Raw genomic sequence first — 20,854 nt, 5'->3', positions numbered from 1 at the left:
AGCCCATCTCCAAAGGACTGGTAAAATTCAGCCCATTATGTATTTATATTTCCGAAAATACCTCTGGATGAATGACATTTTGAACTCGAACAGTACTGGGATGTCAGCAGTATTGTCCTTAAATTTGAATTATTTTTATTCCAAAGTTGGAACTTGAATTTACTATAGCCTTACAAATATTTCTGTAGTATTAATGTATTATTATTAAACCTGCTGCTCCTTTTCCAAAGGATGTTTCTTCTGGCACACTGATGCACCAATTATGCATGATAGCTCTGTTGAATATATTTATTCAGTCTTCTGATCTGCCACTTGGTGTCAACAAATTCAAAAGCAGAAGTTTGAAAGGAAATAAAAAAGTGGCCACAAAATAAAGTTAACTCAGGAGAAGTCTTTTTTCAGCACTCCTGGCACTGATGTTCAGTGTAACTAATTAGGATGGTAGGTAAATTGTAGTTGATGCACAGTCAAGTGCCCAAGCTGCGTTCCTGATACCTGAAGCTACAGACTGGGAGAGCTGAAGATGAAAATTTACTTCTGGCTCTTTTATTAGAATGATTAATTTGCCTTCCAGCAGGCCATCATTTGCCTGTAATCCTATAGAAAGGTATTTGCATAAATTCTTTGTAAGGAATAAAAGAAGCTATAGTTAATATTCACCCTTTCTTTCATCTACTAACAAGCTTAACAAAAATAGAGGAAATAATCACTTTCCTGAACAGTTGGAAGGGGTAAACTGTTACAGCATTCATTATTGTTGGAACTTGCCAACTGTACTCATTTGTATTACTGGGAAAGATGCCTTTCATTAACAGATACATCTGATAATACTGAAAATAGTCACGTGCTTAACACTGCTATGTTAATTGCCTCATTTATTTTCCTACTTGTTGAATGATTAAATTATTCTAAGCTTTTGATGTTGCATTGCATAAATTCTGAAAGAGTTAAATCGTTTTGAAGAAATCTTTAAATGGTGTTTTGCATTCTTGACATGCAGCATTTTCTCACTCCATTTAGTTTACTATAGAATTATACAGAAAGATTCCAGGTTCTCAATCTGTACTGAGTTAGAAGATCTGATTTTAACCAAGTAAACAATGGAAATGATATAGTTGACATCAGTATCCACAACCTAGAAAGGAGAAAAATCAGCCAGAGTTCCCACTCTGAGCCAGAACCAGCAGCTTCCACTAGAAACTATGGGCAGGATTTTCGGGTCGTCAGGCAAGTACAGTGGGCAGGCCCAGGAGAGGCTGGGAAACAGTCCTCCACCCGCAATCAGGCCCCGATCGCAATTTCACAGCGGCTGGCCAGTTAACGGCTAACCAGCTGTGAAAGGCTCAGCGCTACCAGGGTGAGGGCGGGAGGAGGGTGAGCGCTGAAGCCTGTGCAGGCCCGGGGGATGCACGTAATTAAAGCTCCCTGAAGTTAGAGAGCTGCCTCAAGAAGTTGAAGAATTTTAAAATCAAAAATGGAGATTTGGAAATTCTGAAAAGATGTCCCCACATAGGACTCACTCACATGAACTCATACATAATAAAAATTACGTCAAAGCTTTTCTTAAATTAATGTCGGAAACCTCATCCCGCCCGTGGATGAGGTTTCCTCAAAAATCCAAAGGATGCCTGGCCGATTCGCCTGCCTGCCAACCGTAAAGTCGGTCGTGCAGCGAAAAATCTCTTAATTAATTAATTAATGGCCTTAATAGGCCTCTTAATTGTCCATGTGCTCCCGCCGACCGAAACATTGCATAGGCCCAAAAAGACAGTGAGTTACTGACACTAGCTTTCAATTCCAGATTTTAATAATTGAATTTAAATTCCACCATCTGCTTAGGTGGACTTTGAACCCCTGTCCCCAGAACATTAGCCTGGGTCTCTGGATTACTAGTCCAGGGATTACATTACCAGTATGCCACCACCTTCCTTTGTGTCTGGATTTATACAATACGAATGTCTCGTAACTGCTTTCGAAGCAAGTTAGAGAAGGTTTACTCAACTCATATCTGGGAGAAGGGCTTATCCTATAAAGAAAGATTGAACATTTTGGGCCTATACACATCGGAGTTTAGAAGAATGAGAGGTGATCTTATTGAAACATATATGATCTTGAGGGGAATTGATTGGTTGGATACCCAGAAGATATTTTCCCTTGTGTTATCTTTTAAAACAGAGCTAAGGAGAACTTTTTTCTCTCAGGTGGTCACTAAAGTGTGGAATGCTCATCCCCCGAAAGTAGTGGAGGCTGGGTCTTTAAATTTATTCAAGGCTGAGTTACGTACATTTTTGATAACAAGGGAGTCAAGGGTTATGGAGGCAGACAGGAAGGTGGGCCTGAGACCACAACCAAATCAGCATTGATCATATTCAATGGTGGAGCAGGCTTGAAGGGCCAAATGGCACACTCCTGTTCCTAAGTCCAATGTTCCTTTGTATGCCTCTATGTCAATGGCTGAAGCATTTGCAACAGTCTTCAGCCAGAACTGCCAAGTGAATGATCCATCTCGGCCTCCTCCATAGGTCCCCAGCATCACAGATGCCAGTCTTCAGCCAATTTGATTCACTCCAAGTGATATCAAGAAACTGCTGAAGGCACTGGATACTGCAAAGGCTATGGGCCCTGACAATATTCTGGCAATAGTACTGAAGACTTGCACTCCAGAACTTGCCGCGCCCCTAGCCAAGCTACTCCAGTACAGCTACAACACTGGCATTTACCCGGCAATGTAAAAAATTACCCAGGTATGCCCTGTACACACAAAGCAGGACAAATCGAACCTGGCCAATTACTGCCCCATCAGTCTACTCTCGATCATCAATAAAGTGGTGGAAGGGGTCATCAACAGCGCTATCGAGCAGCACTTGCTTAGCAAAAACCTGCTTACTGATGATCAATTTGGGTTCTGCCAGGGCCACTCAGCTCCTGACCTTATTACAGCTGTGGTTCAAACATGGACAGAAGAACTGAACTCCAGAGGTGAGGTGAGAGTGACTGCCCTTTACTTCAAGACAGCATTTGACCAAGTGTAGCATCAAGGAGCCCTAGCAAAACTGCAGTCAGTGGGAACCAGGGGGAAAACTCTCCATTGGTTGGAGTCATACCTAGCACAAAGGAAGATGGTTGTGGTTGTTCCAGGACATCATTGCAGGAGTTCCGCAGGGTAGTGTCCAAGGCCCAATCATCGTCAGCTGCTTCATCGATGACCTTCAATCCTAAGGTCAGAAGTGGGGAGGTTCGCTAATGCTTGCACAATGTTCAGCACCATTCACAACTCCTCAGATGCTGAAGCAATCCAAGTGCAGCAAGACCTGGACAATATTCTTGGGCTGACAAGTGGCAAGTAACATTTGTGTCACACAAGTGCCAGGCAATGACCATCTCCAACCAGAGAGAATCAAACCATTGCCCCTTGACAATCAATGGCATTACCATCACTGAATCCACCACTATCAACATCCTGGGGGTTGCCATTGACCAGAAACTGAACTGGACTATCCATAGAAATACTGTGCCTACAACAGCAGATCAGAGGCTAGGAATCCTGCAGCGAGTAGCTCACCTCCTGACTCCCCAGAGCCTGTCCACCATCTACAAGGTGTGAAGCGTGATGGAATACTCTCCATTGCTTGGATGGGTGCATCCCCAACAACACTCAAGAAGCTTGACACCATCCAGGACAAGGCAGTCCGCTTCATTGGCACCCCATCCACAAACATTCACTCTCTCCACTACCAACGCACAGCGGCAGCAGTATGTACCATCTACAAGGTGCACTGCAATAATTCACCCAGCCTCCTTTAACAGCACCTTCCAAACCCACAACCACTACCATCTAGAAGGACAAGAGCGGCAGACACATTGGAACACCATAACCTAGAAGTTCCCCTCCAAACCACACACCATTTTGACTTGGAAATATGTTGCCATTCTTTGGCTGTCGTTGGGTCAAAATCCTGGAACTTCCTTCTTAACAGCACTTTGGGTGTACCAACTTCACATGGACTGCAACGGTTCAAGAAGGCATCTCACCACCACCTTCCCAAGGGCAATTAGGGATGGGCAATAAATGTTGGCCTAGCCAGCGAAGCTCACATCCCATCAATGAATAAAACAAAAAATTGGGCCATATGCTGGAATGTTGCAAAAGTCAAAATCTTAAGAAGAGGATAAAATAAGGGGAAATGCATACATCTTTTGACCAACGTCCTTATGTCCAACATTCCTCAAATTAAGCTACAAATAATCCCCATACTCTAATGAATGCTACTCTAACTTGCTGGGAAGAGGATTTCAAAAGTAAAAATGTGATAACCAGTCTGTCATCTGGTAGGAAGACGGCACATTCTTACTGATTCTTAATGGTCTATGAATTATCTGTTGCCACATCCTCACTGTCACCATCTGATTCCCCTTGTGAAAGTACCTAAGCTTGTGCATGGATATGAAGATGTAAGTGACACAGAGGCTGAGTTCAAGGGGGTTGGGTAATCCAAGTTCTTAATTTCCATTACCCACATCATCCTCATCCTTATCATCATAGTTTGTAGAAAGGTAGTTGTGCCTCTGTTCGTCCCCCTCCTTATCATCTTCATTCTCCTTGGCTCTCTTTCTCGTTCCACTGTGTTGGACATGCAGGAAAGGAGGTTAGAAGCTAAGAATGGGCGAACAATTACCTCTTGGGATTAAAGAAACAAAGAAGAGAGTTGGAGGAGTTTGTCTGTACGGTGCTTCACAGGGATGCTATGACACTGTGCTAATGTCCAGTCGCTAACTTTCCACCATCAGTCTGCCCCTGACATGACTCGTTTCTACAGCACAAGCAGAGGGTTCCGTGGCAGCCACCTTGAAGGATGGCCAATATTTAATGTTGTCAGTAAACTGTTACATTTGAGAAAACCAGTTGGTGATGGATAGTATTGGAGCCAATCTTAACTCAGTGTAACATTTATTCACAGAGTGAAACATTACAAGATTACATGTCCTAACTCCACTACACCCATATTTCACTGAGTGTCTCCTTATCTCTGTTCAATTGAAAACCCAATTAATGCCCTCCACCTGCATATAATTACGCACAATTGATATATAACTAATTGACCTCTCCTCAAATTGGTCAACTTTGCACTCCAGCAGATCTAGCATCTTTTGTTAAACAAATGATTTATTCATTCATGGCATGAGAACATGACATGTAGTGCCAGCATTTATTGCTCATCCCTGTCTGCTTCTGAAATTTTGACGGCAAGATCTGCAAATAGCAGGAGGCTCTGGCATTGTTGTTTGAGAATCATCTAAATAAAGCAAAGGCCGTGGGCCCTAACAGCATCCCAGATGTAGTAGTGAAAGCTTGTGCTTCAGAACTAGCATTCTTAGCCAAGCTGTTTCAGTACAGCTACAACACAGGCTTCTAATCGATAATGTGGAAAATTACAAAAGGGAGGACAAATCTGGGCAATTATTGCCCCATCCATCTACACTCAATTATCAGCAAAGTGATGGAAGGTGCCGTCAACAATGCTATCAAAATGGCATTTACTTGGCCACAGACTGTTCAGCGATGCGCAGTTTGGGTTCTGTCAGGGCACTCTGCTCCAGATCTCATACAGCCTTGGTCCAAACATGGACAAAAAGATGCTGAATTCCAGAGTTGAGATGAGAATGATTGTCCTTGACATCAAAGCAGCATTTGATTGAGTGTGACATCAAGGAGCTCTAGCAAAACTAAAGTCAATGGGAGCCAAGGAGAAAACCCCCCACTTATTCCTATTGCAAAGGAAAATGGTTGGTGTTGCTGGAGGGCAATCATTTCAGGCCCAGGACATCACTGCAGTAGAGCCCTCTTCCGCTACTTCCATCAATGAGCTTCCCTCCAACATAAGGTCAGAAGTGGGGATGTTTGCTGAAGATTACACAATGTTCAGTACTTTTCACAACTCCTCAGATAATGAAGCAGTCCGTGCCTGCAAGCAGCAAGACTTGGACAACATTCAGGCTTAGGCTAATAAGTGGCAGGTGACATTTGCACAACCCAAGTGCAAGGCAATGACCACCTCCTATAAGAAAGAAGCTAACCATCTCCCCATGACATTCAATGGCATCACCATCGCTGAATCCTCCACTATCACCATCAACAGCCTGGAGGTTACCATTAACCAGAAACTTAAGTGGATGAGTCATATAAATACTGCGGGTACAAGAGCAGGTCAGAGGCTGGGAATTCTGCAATGATTAACTCACCTCCTGACTCCCCAGAGCCTGTCCATCAATTACAAGGTGCAAGTCAGGACTGCAGTGGAATACTTTCCACCTTCCTGGATGAGTGCAGCACCAGCAATACTGAAGAAGCTGGACACCATCCAGGACAAAGCAGCCTACATGATTGGCACCCCACCCACATCTTAAACATTCACTTCCTCCACCACCAGCACACAGTGGCTGCTGTATACACCATCTACAAGTTGCACTGCAGCAACTTGCCAAGGGTCTTTCGACGGCACTTTCCAAACCTGTGACCTCGACCACCTAGACGAACAGGAGCAATAGAAGCATAAGAACACCACCATCTGCAAGTTTATCTCCAAGTCACTCTACATCCTGAATTGGAATTCCTTCACAGTTGCTAGGAAGAAATCCCGGAATTCCTTCAGGAATAGCACTGTTGGTGCACTTACACCACATCGACTGTGGTGGTTCAAAAAAATAGCTTACCACAACCTTCTCAAGGGCAGTTAGTGATCAGAAGTAAATGTTGGCATTGCCAGATACATCAGATACATCACATCCTAAGAATGAATTATAAATTCTGTATCTTAAAGAGAAGCTGCTCAAAAAGATTGGTGTAATATAAACTCTTGTAAAATGATCATTGGGCCAGAAGTAGGGATCCATATTGATGGCTGCCGCCCAGAGGCATTAGTGGTGCAGGTGGACATTAAGACAGAGGCCGTGGTCCTTTAGGAGGCAAGGAGCCTTTCAAGAACAACCCTCAGAGGGCAGTTGGGAACAGGTGGCCAAAGAGATTAGCTCTTGGAGTCTGGACCTGAGGATCTGCCAGCAGTGCCATGTCTAATGACCTCATGCGGGTAAGCAACATCAATGAATACATCTTCACATGACATCTCCTATTCAACACAACACAGCCATCTCATGATTCTCTGCGCCACGCACCCATTACTCATCTAGTACCAGTCTCTGCCAGTCAGGATTCAACACTTAATATGCAGACACTCCAGCTCGCTTTACAATAGAAAATGTTCCAATTAATTATCCCACCTGCAATCAGGATGCATGATCCTTTAAATAACATGATTGCGGGGTCCCTCATAGAGCTTCACACTTTTTTCATGAAAAGACAACGTAGGAGCTGCCCACACATTTGTTGGGCAAATTTGGGGTCCTGCCATCACTTTGGCCAATTGGGCTGTGGACAGCAACATCTGTGGGCTACAGAACAAGCAGGCAGTGGCACATCCTGCCCTCGGCAAATGGAAGCCGTCATCTCATAACACTGCAAATATTTAATTCAATATTCTAGCTGTGGTCTAACCAGTGGTTTGTCCAAGTGTAGCATTAACTTTGCTTTTATACACTGTGCCTGCCACATTGATATTTTTCACCCTACGTAACTCGAATTCAGCTCCTAAAATTTGAAACAATAATAAAAATAATTAAAAAGTAGCAATTTCCAATCAATCAGTTTTAACCTAGCAGTGACTTGGAATCTCACATCCCTGCATTATATGCCACCCATTTGGTGCTTTCATGTTTCCTAGAAAATCTGTGTACATTTCTCATTTTCTGGGAAATTGACAAGTTTGTGAAATAAATCCTGTTGAAAATGATGCATTTTACAATGCAATACATTTACACTCACTACAGTTTAAATCTTCTCCAGTGCTGAAGACTTGTTATTCCACAATCTGCAGAAGGATTCTATTATTTCCTTTTTCCTTTTTAGTATTTTTAATTATCTTTAATTGCCATTGTCCTGTCCTCCTTCAGCCATAAGTCAATCTTGTTGGGCCTTAGAAACAGTACTATTTTACACCAGTGAGTAGGAGGCGTGCTTTGAGAAATTGGTGTCCCACCAATCTTTTTTCCCTCTCCCATGCAGAGGGATCCATGTCAGTGGCTACCGTGCGCAACATGGACAACCTTTAGGGAAACAGCAGCATTGGAAGTGGCCAAATCTGTATACCTCTAGTAATTGGTATAAGAACTCTGATCCATTATATGCCAATCTCGAGTTGTTTTCAAGTAGTATTTTTAATTTATTTCTGCAATAGTAAACAGTAAAAATAAAGTTGTGGTTTAGCAGTTGAATTCACTACTCATGTAGAGCAACGAGTTATGTGTTCCTAGGCCTTTTCATATGTTGGTATTGAGTGATTACTAAGAGATACGTGAGATTATCCTAGGATTGCTTTCTCCAATTTCTTCCACTTTGGGGAAAAGCAGGAGAAAAACATTCAACAATATGATTGTTTTGTGCCCAGATTGAATGAATGTATTTTTTGAATTATATATGTGTGTGTATATAAAGCATTAATATCACTTTCTCTAACTTTTCCTGCAGATTGCAGAGCCCTTTCCTGGAAACAAAAGAGAGAGGTACATACTTTGTTATTAACATAACACTGCACAAGTGAGGCATTGATTTCCAAGCAGAGTATGGGCACTGCATGAATACAATTGAGTCAATTAAGAGCTCTTGCAATCATTCAGCATCATCTGTGTAGGATGTGAAAGCTGTATTAATTGGCATACGTGCTGCTTGTCTCTCTGCTCCCCACCCACCCACCCCACTCCCATTCCCCACTGAGTGTATTTTACCATAGTTAAATCATGCACCATACAAAGCAGGTAATTGTTACTGGTGTCATTGAAGATTGAGGGTAATGCAATGTGTGTGACTCAGAATAGGCCATAAGGAACACTGTTTAAAAAGATATATATATAACAGAATCCACAGTTCTTTCACAGGGAACGTACTTATCAAGGTCCTGAAAATCTGTACATTAACCTTTTGAAATACCCACTTGCTGAATCAGAATAAAGAATCAGTCATGTCTTAATTATCTGTACTCCTAACTATGTGACTAAAGGCTGAAACACTGAAGTTTCAGCTTTTTGAATGATACATATTTTGCACAAAGGCTGGTACTATAGATATGGGTTATGTGGAAGTCACTATCTCAGACATATTCAAAATCAGAACAGCAAAAAATGTTGGACACTCATATGTTCTGCACTTCAACCTCTCTTCAATCCTCTGGCTTTTCCTTCCCTCTTTTATATCATCACCACCACTAGAACTATTTGGATTTTGCTGCATCTTTTTTGTTAACCCTTTCAATAATAAACCTATGCTAACCTTTTCGAAACAAGTTTAGATGGTATAATGCAGAGACCTCCAATGAAAATAATGAAGAAATCTCAAATGTTCACTTTTAAAGAGTTAAGCTTGAGATAGGAACTGCAATGTGCTTGTGCTCCAAAAGGCTGTGCCACTCGGAAGGTAAAATAACACTTTGCAAATTTCCACATGGCAGATTCCTGATTTCAGCTGATGTGATGCATTTTCCTGAAGGGAAGCAAAATTGCAGAGCGTTGCTGGATTACATATTTATAACGTCACTTCTATTGATTGAAAATACCCATTTATGTCTAGTTTTGCTTCCTGTCTGTTAACTAACCCTCTATCGATGCTATATATTCCTGCTAACTCCAAGAGCCCTTATCTTGCCTATTAAACTTTTGTGTGGTATCTCACCAAATACCCTTTGGAAGTCCAGGTATACTACATCTACTGGTTCCCCTTTATTTACCCTACTAGTTACATATAATTCAGTTTATATTGGCTTGAGGTCCTACCAATTTTCAAGGCTGGCCTTCATTTTCATAGTGCCAACAAGATGCAAGAACTGAGGCAGCACTCACAGGCAGTTGGCCATTCAAAAGGGGTGGGAGGATTCATGCTCTTCCTAGCCCTACAAGGATCATGTTAAGAAAAATATTTACCATTAGCCTGTTTTATATCGGGTCCTTCTAAAGATCACTGAGTAGGCTAGTCAATGCCCTGTATCAATAGATGGAGGATGCAGCACACATGCTCTTCTCATTGGTACATAAAAATCACATCATGCAGCCACTGCAGGTGTAAGACTATGATTTAGATATTAAAATAAGGTGGAAATACTGGTTGCTCATATCCCCTTTCAAAAATGTCTAAATCTGTCACTCTAGAAATGCATTTTGTCGATTTAGCTTCCCCAAAACAGAAATGAGAGGATATTGGGTATATCAGCAACTAAAGTTACAAGAAGCTTATGGCCCACTACATTAATTATTTTCAAGTCTTATTGAAATGTTTTCACACTTAAAATAGACCAAACCGCAGAGTGTGATTCCCCAAATCGCTGAAAAGCAGAATTTAACTTATTCATATACCATGAAAGAGCAGCTATAGGAATAAACCTTATGGCCAGGATCTTTAGGTCAGGGGTGGGCCCCACTCGCCCGCACAGGGAGCGCATAACACTTCCTGGCAGATGTCATGCTGGGTGGGCCTTAATTGGCCCGCCCACATAAAATGGTGCCGGGGGGCGTCAATCGGAGGTGCGCCCGCCTGCTCCTGCACTTGCCCCCAGTGGGGGGAAAATTCTTCCATATGAGTTTTTGAGTTGTCAGCATTTTGAAGTTGCTCATCAGCTGTTGATAATTTCTAGATTGTTATTTATGCGTATATTCTGTATAATGCGGCAAAAGGAACATTATCACTTTGCATTTCTTTATATTTCATTGCTTACATGTACTCAGCAGTTTTATTTTTCAGGCCAGCTATTCTTGAATTGTATTCAGATCATAGCTACAACAGTTTAAAACTATCAAATTGATCGAATAAAAGATATCCTACACAATATTTATATTTTTTTCTGATGGACTAACAGGCCAAATTACCTTTGACACATTTTACAAAGCAATAGCTTATTTCAGCAGCAGTTTAATGAATATATTCCACTTAATTTCTAACATCCTTTTTTCTGGCAAAATATCTTATGCATAAATAGAAAAAATGATCTTGGCCCAGCAAAGGTTGCATTCATAAATATTTTTATAGGATCCGTAGATGTATTCTTGTTAGGCCAATGAAGTCATTTCAGGAATTGTCAAAGATTCAATCCAATAAACACAGTACAAAACCCTGGGTAGAAAATTCAGCTTTGATGCAACCTTACTCAAATCTTAACTACCCAAACAAGGCAACATGATGTAAAGTGAAAAGGTTATGGGTTGTAATCAGTGTTTACCAGAAACAAGAAAAAAAATTGTGTTTAAATAAAACTCTTATACAAATAGAATTCAGAACTATGAACCAAAGTACTCTGGGTTTGGCCTATCCCAAAACCAGTGATCTGCAATTGTTTTTGAAACCAATAACTCGGCTAACTGGTAATAGTATTTGACAAAGAAAGAGAAATACCAGAGATCCTCAATGCTCTGGATGCCAGAGCAGGATAAGATAAGCTAAATTCTACTTCTGTGAATTCAGAATTATAGTTTTTCCTGTGGAAGAGGCAAAATATCTTATCCTTGTAATAACATCTGAATTTTCTTCTACTCAGCAGACATACAATACTCAAAATGCATGACCCTCAATCCCAGTGTAAATACTAAGATATGTACGATAGGAACCTTTATGTGTGGGATTGGGTAGTTCCACAATTTAAATATTGCTGGTGGCTACGATTGCCACAATGGTGCTTCAGGCTGGTCTGCTATACTGAGAAGGCTACAAATTGTAGCAGGAGTCCTCCATTCTTCTGTGCCCCAGGCCCAGAAGATTTTTTTTTACGACCTGTCATCCAATCTTCACTGCATTCTTATTTTACTTTCAGGGTCCAAGCCTGATCCCCAGTTAGCCCTACTTCTGCTTGTTGGCAGCCAGGTCAGCCTCTTCCCACCTAGTGTACCAGCTGCCTTAGAGATTTTTTTTAAAATTCATTCATGGGATGTGCTGGATAGGTGAGCATTTATTGCCCATCCTTAGATGCCCTTGAGTCGGTGGTGGTGAGCTGCCTTCTTGATCCGCTGCAGTCCAGTACACGAGCAGTGCTGTTAAGAAGGGAGTTCCAAGATTTTGACCCAGTGACAGCAAAAGAACAGCAATAAAATTCCAAATCAGGATGGTGTGTGACTTGGAGGGGAACCTGTAGGTGGTGGTGTTCCCGTGCAACTGCTGCCCTTCTCCTTGAGATGGTACAGGTTTGGATGGAGCCTTGGTGAGTAGCTGTGGTGCATCTTGTAGATGGTACAAACTGCTGCCATTGTGCAGTGGTGGTGGAGGGAGTGAATTTTGAAAGTGGTGAATGGGATGCCAATCAAGCGGACTGCTTTGTCCTGGATAGTGTCAACCTTCTTGAGTCTTGTGGAGCTGCATTCATCCAGGAAAATGGAGAGAATTCTATCACATTCCTGACTTGAACCTTGTTAGATGGTAGACAGGGTTTGGGGAGTCAGGAGGTGAGTTACTCACTGCAGAATTCCCATCTCTTATCTGCTCTTGTAGCCACAGTATTTATTTGGCTGGTCCAGTTCAGTTCCTGGTCAATGGTAACCCCTAGGATGTTGATACTAGGGGAATCAGTGATGGTAATGCCATTGAATGTTATGGGGAGATGGTCAGGTTTTCTCTTGTTGGAGATAGTCATTGCCTTGTGTGGCGTGAATTTTACTTGCCACTTATCAGCCCAAGCCTGAATATTGTCCGGGTTTTGCTGCATATCGGCACAAACTACTTCAGTGTCTGACGAGTTGCAACTGGTGCTGAACATGGTGCAATCATCCACGAACATCCCCAATTCTGACCTTATGGTGGAGGGAAGGTCATTGATGAAGAAGCTGAAGATGCTTGGGCCTAGGACACTACCCTGAGGAACTCCTGCAGCAATGCCACGGGACTGAAATGATTGACCCCCAACAACCAGAACCATCTTCCTTTGTGCTAGTTTTGACTCTAATCAGTGGAAGGATTTCGCCCTGATTCCCATTTACTTCAGTTTTGCTAGGGCTTCTTGATGCCACACTTGGTCAAATGCTACCTTCATGTTAAGGGCTGTCACTCTCACCACACCAATTGAGCTCAGCTGTTTTGTCCATGTTTGAACCATGGCTGTATTGAAGTCATGAGCTGAGTAGCCCTGGAAGAACCCAAACTCAGCATTAGTCAGCAGGTTACTGCTGAGGAAGTGCTGCTTGATAGCACTGTTGACGCCACCTTTCACCACTTTGCTGATGATCAAGAGTAGCCTGATGGGGCAGTAACTGGCCAGGTTGGATTTATCCTGCTTTTTCTGAACGGGACATAACTGAGCAATTTTCCACATAGCCGGGCCGTTGCCAGTGTTGTAGCTGTAATAGAACAGTTTGGCTATGGGTGCAGCTAGTTCTGGAGCACAAGTCTTCAGTACTATTGCCGGAATGTTGCCAGGGCCCAAAGCCTTTGTAGTATCCAGTGACTTCAGCCATTTCTTGATATCACATGGAGTGAATCGAATTAGCTGAAGACTGGCATCTGTGATGCTAGGGACCTTAGGAGGAGGCCAAGATGGATCATCCACTTGGCACTTTTGACTGAAGTTGGTGGCAAATGCTTCAGCCTTATCTTCTGCGCTGATGTGCTGGGCTCCCCCATCATTGAGAATGATGATATTTGTGGATCCTCCTCTTCCTCCTGTTAGTCGTTTGATTGTCCACCATGTTCGCGACTGGATGTGGCAGGACTGCAGAGCTTAGATCTAATCCATTGGTTGTGAGATCGCTTAACTCAATTGCATGCTGCTTCTGCTGTTTGGCATGCAAGGAGTCCTGTGTTGAGTCTTCATCAGGTTGACATCCTATTTCTCAGGTATGCCTGGTGCTGCTCCTGGCATGCTCTCTTGCACTTTTCATCGAACCGAGGTTGTTCCCCCAGCTTGATGGTAATAGTAGAGTGGAGTATATGCCGGGCCATGGGGTTACAGATTGTGGTTTAATGCAATTTTGCTGCTACTGATGGCCCACAGCACTCATGGATGCCCAGTCTTGAGTTGTAGATCTGTTTGAAATCTATCCCATTTAGTGTGGTGAATGCAGTGCATCCTCAAGGTGAAGACGGGACTTTATCCCCACAAGGACTGTGCAGTGGTCACTCCTACCAAGACTGTCGTGGACAGATGCATCTGCAACAGGTAGATTGGTGAGGACGAAGTCAAGTAGGTTTTTCGCTCTTATTGGTTCCTTCACCACCTGCCCTAGACCCAGTCTAGCAACTATGCCCTTTAATACTTGGCCAGCTCGGTGAGTGGTACTACCGAACCACTCTTGGTGATGGGCATTGAAGTCCCCCAACCAGAGTATAGTCTGTGCCCTGGCCACCCTCAGTGCTTCTTCCAGTTGGTGTTTAACACTGATGCATCAACTGAGGTGGGGCGCGGGGGGAGTGGGCAGTGTTGCTGGGGGCAGTAGATGGTAATCAGCAGGAGGTTTCCCTGCCCATGCCTGTCCTGGTGTTGTGAGACTTCATGGGGTCCGGAGTCAATGTTGAGGATTCCCAGGGCAACTCCCTCCCAACTGCACAGCACTGTATGCATACCACTGTATCCCCACCACTGGGTGTTCTGTCCTGCCAGTAGGACAGGACATTCCAAGGGATGGTGATGGTAGTGTCTGGGACATTGTATCTAAGATATGATTTGGTGAGTATGACTATGTCAGACAATGCTTGACTAATCTGTGGGACAGCTCTCCCAATTTTGGCACAAGCCCCAGATGTTAGGAAGGACTTTGCAGGGTCAACAGGACTGGGTGTGCCTTTATCATTTCCAGTGCCTGGGCAGATGCTGGATGATCTGTCCAGTTTCGTTTCTTTTAGACTTCAGAGTGGTTTGATACAACTGAGACCATTTAAAAGTCAGCCACGTTCCCATGGGCTGGAATCACATATAGGCCAGACCAGGTAAGGATAGCAGATTCCCTTCCCTAAAGGATATTAGCGCACCAGATGGGTTTTTACAACAATCGACAATGGTTTTGTGGTCACCATTAGACAAGCTTTTAATTCCATTTTTATTAATTGCATTTTTAAATTCTACTAGCTCCCATGGTCGGATTTGAACCCTTGTCCCCAGAGCATTAGCCTGGGCCTCTGGATTACTAGTCTAGTGACATTACCCCTACGCCTATCCCTACCCCCAGCCCCAGCCCCACCGCTTCCCCAGGCCACAGCTGAGGATACTCCTAACCTGTGAATCTTCTGCACCTTCCAGCCAATTTCCCTCTCAGCAGGTGACATGTTTGAGACAAATGGAGGTTCCTTCCCAATGTGGACACTGCAGCTATTAGGAGTGCAGGCTGGGAGCTAATTTGCAGACTTTTTGCCTCATTCTGTCAGTGCATTTTCCCTTCTTTCTCTTCCATGCCATCTGTTATCATAGAATACTAAAAATAATGATTACTTAAGAAACGTACGTACATCCATGGGGACAGGCCTGAGATTCACATGAAATTTGCATGTTGGGAGCAGTACCCACCTTCTGTATGTTATAGAACTCTGGGCAGTTTTCTTGCAGGAAATATATTAATTTGTCACTCAAGTAGAACACTGCCAATTTTGATATGCATAATTTCAACTTGGCACCAGTGCTTTATCTAATATCATATGCTGGCGGCAGTAAATGACGCAAAACATAGGTGAAGTTTAACTCAAAAGTTACCATGCTATACAACATGATTTATTTACCGAAGTAGAACTGTTTAGTTGGTGATCAGATACTTAAAAACAAGAGGGAGGGGCTTTCACAAATTAACAATACTAAATGCTGAAAGATGCCTGCATGGCCAATGACGTTAAAGAAAATTAACAAATTCCTGGAGTACCATAAATAGTGCATGATTGTAATTCGTGATCTTGATAGCTAGTAAAGAAAAACATTGAATACAGTGAAAAATACGTTCTGAATTATACACAAGGGCACTGAAATAAAAACAAAAAAAAAATTGTGATTTGACTACAAAGTTCGGAAACATGTCCACATACTCCACAAGATAGAAAGGATATCCTCGGGCGCTCAAATTTCTGGTAAGTGAAAAGACCATTTGAAAAAAAAATTTCCGTGCAGTGCAGGGAGTTTGAATGTGCGGTTAACTTAATAAACTTATACCATTTTGTATATTGACTGGGAGACAATTTTAACCTTGGAAGAACACCACACAAATGGTACAATTACTCCACCCATCTGATGTCCTTGCTGAGAGGCTCAAACTTTTCAGGAGAGCAGGAAATTCAGCAGCTCCTAGGCAGAGCCGAGCCAGAAATAATGCTGGCGGGTAAAATGACATGCCATGACATCGGGTGTGCGTCCCGACAAAGACGATTTTTCACAGCCTGTGCGATTTTCAGTGCGTTGCATGGTGCAATGGGCAGGTGAGTAGGCCACATTTTTAAAAACCTCATCCACGGGCGGAATAAGAGGGGTGAGTGGACGTGCTAATGTGAATAGTTAGAACTTTAGTTTATTGCTTACTGCTACTTGCTTGTGTGAACAGGACAACTTCATTTCGCTTCGAGCTGCTTTGACAGAAAGAACAGTGAAAACAGTGAAAGTTCATGACTCTGGAGGAATCATAACACTTGGGGCCTTTCAGGTATCAAGCAGCCTTCCCTTACCCTGGGAATGGGGATTGTGGTCTCTGCTGGAGGCAGCTCCTCTGAGAAGGAAGGGCCAGAAGAAGGAGGAGGCCAGGAATCCAAATTAAGCCTCCAGGGGAGCCACCTGTGGGATGACAGGTACAGGCACAAGGGGTGCAGGGCCAACAGGAAGTCCAAGGCGGAAGGGGCTGCGGAAGATGCCACTATCCTGCTGCCAGGGTTTACAGGTGGCGAAGCAGCTACCTCAATATGCCTGAGGTGCAGTGCCGAAGGAGGCTACGTCTCTCAAGGGAGACAGTGACCTCTAACTGTCAGATGATTGGCCCTGAGATCAGCTCCAACTGTGTGGGTGGACACCCCATGCTAGTGGCGCTGAAGGTCACGGTTTCCCTCAACTTCTATACCTCTGGCTCTTTCCAAGGGTCAGTGGGTGATCTTTGTGGACCCTCGCAGTCAGCTGTCCACAGTTTTGTCAAGCTGGTGACAAATGCTCTGTTCATGTGTGCATTGACCTCCATTCATTACCGTTCGGATGAGGCCAGCCAGACAGAGCAAGCTTTGTTGCGATTGCTGGGTTCCCCCGCATCCAGGGTGCAATCAAGGCGCCAGCGGGTGAGCCGGGAGCCTTCGTCAACAGGAAAGGATTCCACTCCATGATAGTGTGCGATCACAGGATGCTGATTCTACAAGTCTGTGCAAGGTACCCAGGCAGCTCCCATGACACCTACATCCTCAGACACTCCCAGGTGCCGAGTCTCTTCAGTGTTCCAGCCCGGATGGATGGATGGCTGCTGGGTGACAAGGGCTATCCCCTCAAAAGGTGGCTCCTATCGCCTCTCCGCCATCCAAGAACAGAGGCCGAGCAGCAGTACAATAGGAGCCACACCTCCACAAGGGCTGTGGTGGAGAGAACCATCGGTCTTCTCAAGATGCGCTTCCGATGCCTGGACTGTTCAGGGGGCGCAATCCAATAATCCCCAGATCATGTGTCACTGATAGTGGTTGCATGCTTCGCTCTCCACAATCTGGCACTGGAAAGGGGGGACGCAGTGGAGGAAGAAGATGTAGACGCAGATGCTCTGGCTGCAGGCGATGAGTCCAGTAGTGAGTCTGAAGATGAACACGCTCAGGAGAACGCTGAGGGGATAGACATTGACCCAGGCAACCTCCAGGGAGGCAGGGACACCCTGGAGGCTTTGTTCCAACACTCCTTCAGCTAGCCTACCACAGATGGACCTCCAACACATGCCAGGGCTGCAGGCTCCATACTTGATACCTGAGAGCAACATTTGCCTGCTCAGCTATGTGTTTTTCAATAAAGCTCAATGATAAACAAGTCACTCATAACATCATGGGTTCCCTTTCACCTGCAGAACTAATGAAGCACCCAGAGGCTTGTTGAAAACCAAAACATTTGATGATTGATAACTTGCATACTGAAATCAAAACACATTAAGAGGTGTTGAACAGCCAATTTAAAAGTAACTTCAAAATGGGGCATAAGAAAACTGCTACTGATAAGCCCATGTTGTGCCTGAGGTGATTTACGATTACACTTGCGGGTGCTACGTCTAGGTGCTCCCCCTTCGCTGGCACTGGCATGGGAGACAGCCTGCGCACTCTGCTGTCCCATTGGCCTTGATGACCTTGGCGGGCGTCCTCTGGCCGGTGAAGCCTGTGCTGGCCCCAACTGGCAGGGAGTGGCCAGTGGCACAGCTGGCATCTCCCCAGTCGCCGCAGCCTCATTAGATGCCACGGTCACTGGCAGAGGGGTGGAGGAGCTGCTGCTGTCATCCGGAGTACCCTGAGACGAGCCCGCAGAGACGACAGGCAGCTTGTGCACCAATGTGAGGCAGTTTCGGACCTCCCTGCTTCACCATTGATGCATGGGCACCTAGCTGGGATAGTAGGTGCCCAATCCAGCTCCCACACAGACACTGACCAGCTGAGGTCAGTGCCGCTTTGAGGGCTTGCATGTCCAAGCACATTCCCAGGAAGCCCTGATTGTTCTCCTGGAGGAGTCTCTCCATGAGAGTCACCACTCTCTCCGTGGAGGAGGCATTGCACTCAGCCATGAAGGCCATTCATTGCTCATGCTCCACATGGACTCCTCCTCCATCACAGAGACCATGGCATGCATTCCCTCATATATCTCCGCCAGATCCTACCGCACACCCTGCTGGACTTCCAGCATCTGCTGCCTCAGGGACAACTCCAGAGGCACATCATCAGCCAACGACTAAGCATGTTCCTAGTCCCCAACACTCCTCCGACTGCTAGTGACCTGCGCACCTCTGTCTCCTCCTGCACCTCAAGTGAGTGTGAAGTGCTCTCACCGCTGTGCACCAAGCTACCTGAGAATTTTATTCCCACCGAGGTGTTGGTATCTGCACTGGTGCCTGCCTGGCTGAGAGGGTGTGACACTGATGCATTAATGTCTTCTGTGCCCTCAGGGATCAGCAGCAGTCCCTCAGCCTCCTCAGTCCGGGCATGTTCTGGTGAGGCTGAAAGGAAGAACAAGGATATTTGATTAGTTGAAGTGGTTACACTGTTAATGTGCATGCCTGGCACCCGGATCCTCCTTCCATTTTCAATGGATGACCCATTTTGGATGCTGAAATCAATATACAGTCAACAGTGGAATGATTGCACTGACTGATATTGTGACCTCAGTGCACAGCCCTCTTACCTCCCAGTGGCAACCCAACCTCACCGCGGTCACTTGACCTGGCCACATGGCGCCTCTCCAGTTCCAGTGCCTCCTGCTCATATCTGATGATGATGAGAAGGTGAGGCTGCCCTCCTCCAATCCGCATCATTATGTGCTGTCTTCTGAAGGAGAGAGGAGCATTCCTCTCTCCACCCTGTACCTGCATTGCCATTGCAGCCTTGCCAACCCCACCTGAGGAAAACCTGCAGGGCTCATCCGATTTGTGACCCAGGAGCCACCGTACACTCATTCCAAGCAGCCAGGGCTGACCCCCTTGCCCAGATGCTGCCTCCATCACATTTGCCACTCACACCCAAACCCACGAACACTACCACCTGGAAGGACAAGGGCAGCAGATAGATAGGAACACCATCACCTGGAAGTTCCCCTCCAAGTCACTCAACATCCTAACTTGGAAATGTTCTGCCACTCCACCACTGTCCCTAGGTCAAAATCCTGGAACTTGCCCCCAAACAGCACTGTGGGTGTTCCTGCACCACATGCAGCAGATCCAGAAGGTAGCTGACCACCAACTTTTCACGGGCAACTAGGGATGAGCAATAAATGCTGGCCCACCCAGCAAGGGCCACATCCCATGAATGAATGAATACAAAAACAAAATTTTGAGTTGGTAGGGGTGGGGGGGAGGGGCAACCTAATTGCTGTGCTAAGTGACCCATGCCAACACAGTACTCACCCTTCCCGATCACAAGACGTTATTAAACCACCCAGGTGCATCGCAGCACATCGTGGGAGCTGACACGTTCTGCCACCTCCTCCCAGGCAGGTTTTGTTTGGGGGGTCCTCCTCCTCCCGTCCCTTGGCACCAGGATCTCACTGTGTGCTGCCACCTCCTCGAGGAGGACGGCGAGGCACTCATCTGAGAACCTCGGGGCCAACCGTCCCACTGACCTGCTCTCCCGCCTGTCCTGCTCTCCAAAGATGTTATCCATCATGCTCCAGACCGACATCAGTGGCAACCTTAGGACGGCTGCCTGCGCCAATTTTGAATAGGCCGCCAGGTTGTCTTTGGACCCGGCGGTCATTGGCCTCCCGCCGCAAGCCGCCCCTTCCCACTGGTCTCTGGAGCCGCGATTTATGCTGAGCGGGCCTTAATTAGCCCGTCTGTGTAAAATGGCGACGAACGGCTCCATGCCCACTCCTGCCCAGCCCGCCGGCCGTAGGAAAAATCCTGGCCCATCGTTTTAGACTCCAACCCCTGGTTTTTCTGCCTGCTGCTGTCTGACCCTCCTAGTAAAATGGTAATAGATCCATTCCAAGGGTTAAAGCAAATAGGAACAAAGTATACCTAATGCTTCCACTTGTTACAGGATCCTTCAAAGGATGTTTTCCAGGGTACAGTTTATCATTCAAAAGGGTTATCATAACACACCAAGGGACACATCTGCCACAAGACAACTTCACACCCCATCATTATACCAGTGCTGTCTAGA

The 20,854-nt window shown here is 45.1% G+C and overlaps 1 protein-coding gene across 3 annotated transcripts in view; it reads left to right on the top strand.

Moving 5' to 3' along the window:
• Nucleotides 1-20,854, top strand: part of LOC121277051 (guanine nucleotide-binding protein G(I)/G(S)/G(O) subunit gamma-7) — a 294,950-nt gene that overhangs the window by 193,645 nt on the left and 80,451 nt on the right. For all 3 annotated transcript variants that reach the window (XM_041185971.1, XM_041185969.1, XM_041185970.1), the window contains one exon: nucleotides 8,579-8,613. The gene's annotated coding sequence lies outside the window, so the exon portion shown is untranslated. The remainder of the gene's footprint in view (nucleotides 1-8,578; nucleotides 8,614-20,854) is intronic.

This window comes from Carcharodon carcharias, chromosome 4 (assembly GCF_017639515.1).
Source record: "Carcharodon carcharias isolate sCarCar2 chromosome 4, sCarCar2.pri, whole genome shotgun sequence".
Taxonomy (NCBI): Eukaryota; Metazoa; Chordata; class Chondrichthyes; order Lamniformes; family Lamnidae; genus Carcharodon; species Carcharodon carcharias.
The sequence above is the reverse complement of the archived record's forward strand: the minus strand, read 5'-3'. Positions and strand labels throughout refer to the sequence as shown.